At 41.7% G+C, this 3,690-nt stretch overlaps 1 pseudogene; it reads right to left on the reverse strand.

Moving 5' to 3' along the window:
* Positions 1-436: 436 nt before the first annotated feature.
* LOC122435724 lies at positions 437-1,401 on the reverse strand (annotated as a pseudogene).
* Between the last annotated feature and the right edge of the window lie 2,289 nt (positions 1,402-3,690).

The following is a 3,690-nucleotide window of genomic DNA, read 5'->3' on the forward strand; positions in this document are numbered from 1 at the left end:
TTCGGAATCAGATTTTGATCCTATTCTTGGTTCTGTAGTTTTCTAACTTCAAGTAACTTTGCTCAGTATCAGTTTTCTAATCTATACAAATGGAGACAAAATGCATCATTCAGTGGGTTAACATGAAAGGTAAACAAGACAAAAATAAGTGTGCAGCAGAGTGAAAATATACAGTTCAAAAGTTGGTAACAGAATTTCTCTCATGAAAGGAATCATCTTTATTTAGAAAAAGTAAAGTACTTCCTTAGGCTGGGTATTTTCTATTGATGGTACATAACAAGGTAAGGCTCACTAAGTCCCTCCTCTTCTTCAGGGTTTCTGGGATGGAAAGATGTGGATACTCCTCAGTATGTTGGGGTGAGCTAGTTGAGGTGAGTATCCCAACAGCTGAGGGCCTCTCTCATGCTCTCAGTGGGGCTGGAGATCCAGGGTGCTCTCATTCTCCAGAGGCTATGGAGAATTCTCCACTCATTCTCCAGTGGACCATGAGGCCCACTACCCTGTCTGTAGCCAAATTCATTGTCATACCAGGAAATGAGCTTACAAGGTGGCTGTTAAGGGCAATGCCAGCCTCAGCATCCAGGGAGGAAGAGTGGGTGTCACTGCTAAAATTAAAATAGAAAACTTGGTTTTCAGTATAGCCTAGAATGGTCTTTAACGAGCCTTCCAGTGCCTGCTTTACCTCTTCTTGATACCATTGTATTTAGCAACTTTCTCCAGGCAGTGGGTCAGATCTACATCAGACACACTGGGATGGAGACATGGAAGGCCATGCCAGAGAACTTCCCATTCAGCTCAGGACTGATCTTGCCCCAAAGCCTTGGCAGTGCCAGGGGAAGCAGGGATGATGTTCTGGGCAGTTCCTCATCTATCCCAGGACAGTTTCCCCTGGGGCCCATCATGATCTTCTGGCTTGCAGTGATGGTATGAACTATGGTCATGAGTCCCTCTACAGTGACACTGACCAGGTGTGTCAAGCAGGTGGTAGTGCACGTGGCATTTCTGACCATCTTGAGGGAGTTGTACTGCTTATGGTTCATGCCCATCACAAATATGGGATATCAACAGAAGGGACAGTGATGATTAGCCTTTTGGCTAACCCTTCATGTGAGCCCCAACCTTCTCGAAGGTAGTGAGGACACCACTGGACTCTATAACATACCCAGTACCAGCGGCACTCCATTTGATATTGACAGAATCTTGCTTCTAAAAAATGGAAGTGGGCTTTCCACTGATGGCAAGCTTCCTCTTCTCAGACTGGACTGTGCCATTGAACTTGCCATGGGTGGAATCACACCAGAACATATAAACCATGTAGTTGAGGTCAGTGACGCAGTCATTGATGGTAATATTTACTTTACCATAGTTAAAAGCAACTCTGGTGAGCAAGTGCCCAATACAGCCAAATACGTCTTGGGGACTTGGCTGGCATTGCACAAGGAAATATGGTTGGATGTTGAATGGGAAGGAGCAGAGAGACTAAACTCTTCAGGTATGAAGATAAGGTCCTGAAACCAGGTTTAAGAAAAAGTACTCTTGCCTGAAAAATCCCATGGACGGCGGAGCCTGGTAGGCTTCAGTCCATGGGGTCACAAAGAGTTGGACACGACTGAGTGACTTCACTTTCACTTTTCACTTTCATGCATTGGAGAAGGAAATGGCAACCCACTCCAATGTTCTTGCCTGGAGAATCCCAGGGACAGGGGAGCCTGGTTGGCTGCCGTCTATGGGGTCGCACAGAGTCGGACATGACTGAAGTGACTTACCAGCAGCAGCAGCAGCAATAGAAAATAATTAAAACTCTGCTTGAGAAGTGGATAGATTTCGTGGGTCACGAGGAGAAAGGAAAGAGATTATCAATTGAAATTATGGAATTCTAAGCTATGGGGGCTTCCCAGGTGGCGCTAGTGGTAAAGAACCTGTCGGCCATTGCAGAAGACATAAGAGATGTGGGTTCAATCCCTGGGTCGGAAGATCCCCTGGAGAAGGGCATGGCAACCCACCCCAGTATTCTTGCCTGGAGAATCCCACAAACGGCGGAGCCTGGTGGGCTACAATTTATAGGGTTGCAAAGAGTTGGACATGACTGAAGTGACTTAGCACGCAAGGTATGGAGAAGTGAAAGTGAAAGTGTATGGAGGAGTAGGTGGTTCCAAAATGTTCAGTGTTAGGGTAGCCAAAGGCTCTTAAGAACATAAATTATTAATTTAAGTTCTTGCTGTTCTTGCCATATAAAATTATTCTACATGCTCATGATGGTGGTGGTGGTTTAGTAGTTAAGTTGTGTCCGACTTGTGACTCCATGGACTGTAGCCTGCCAGGCTCCTCTGCCCAGGGGATTCTCCAGGCAAGAATACTGGAGTGGGTTGCCATTTTCTTCTCCATCTACCTGCTCATACCTTTAGTAAAGTATGCTATACACAAAAATGCCTGTTGTAAATAATTATAAATGATTTAGTATAGAGAAGAAGAAAATATTGGTATATTACAGAATAAGATTCAGATGTCAGTAAAAGCAGGGCCTTAAAGTTAAAAGTAAAAAAAAAAAAAAAAGTAAACCCCTAGAAGGACAGGAATCTTGGGGAGAATGTTCAGCTCCAAAGAAGGAATAATATATGCTTAAATTATCTAAATGTAGGTAAATGTTGGATTGTACTCTAGGAATGATTGAACTAAAGTGAGAAAAAGAATTAATAGAGTTTCAAATATCACCTTTCATTTTTCCATAATTGAAATTAGTTGGTCCCTCCTTCACCCTTCCAAAGGAAAATTCATATGCATGGCTACCACCTCTAGAACCTCAAGAAACCTCTAGTTTCTTGAAGGTAGAGGACATTCAATATTAATCGCTAGATTCCTATTGTTCATCAAGACCTAGCCTGAAATAGTTAAATGAACTACAGTGACCAAAAGCTGAATATGGTGCCCCAACAACATGAGAAGATAGAGAAAACCTGGAAATATAATATAGACTTACTTTGCAGACATTGTGGGCTTGGTTCCAGAATGAATATTGCAATACGGCAAGTCATGAAGTATTGTGTTTCCCAGCACACATAAAATTTATGTTTATACTATACTGTAGTCTAATAAATGTGCAATAGCATTATGTCTAAAAAATATTTATGTCTTAATTAAAGAAAATACTTTATTGCTAAAAAATGCTAATCATCTTCTGAGCCTTGTATAATGGGGGAAGATAGTCTCTTCAACAAATGGTATTGGAAAAACTTTTCATGAAGAGTGAAAGGGCAGTCTAAGGAATAGGAGAAACTATTTGTAAACCACATAACAGATAAGGGGTTAATACCCAAAATATTCAAAAAATTTCTAAAATAATAATTTTTTTTCAAAATACTGTTAATATAAAGGGAAATTGGCAGCAAAACAAAACTATAATATTCGTTTTCTTCTACTCTGCATACATGCATGCTAAGTCGCTTCAGTCACGTCTGACTCTGTGCAAACTCATGGACTATAGCCTGCTGTGCTCCTCTGTCCATGGGGATTCTCCAGGCGAGAATACTGGAGTGGGTTGCCGTGCCTCTCTCCATTCTTCTACCCTATGAGACAGTAATTATTTGTGAAGGGAAATAATGCTTTCGAGAAGATGCATTTGAAGTGGTGAATATATAGTGTGTACTTGATTTACATTCCTTTCTCTACTGGGAAGGACATAGTGTGGACTAT

Source organism: Cervus canadensis, chromosome X (genome assembly GCF_019320065.1).
Source record: "Cervus canadensis isolate Bull #8, Minnesota chromosome X, ASM1932006v1, whole genome shotgun sequence".
NCBI classification, from domain to species: Eukaryota; Metazoa; Chordata; class Mammalia; order Artiodactyla; family Cervidae; genus Cervus; species Cervus canadensis.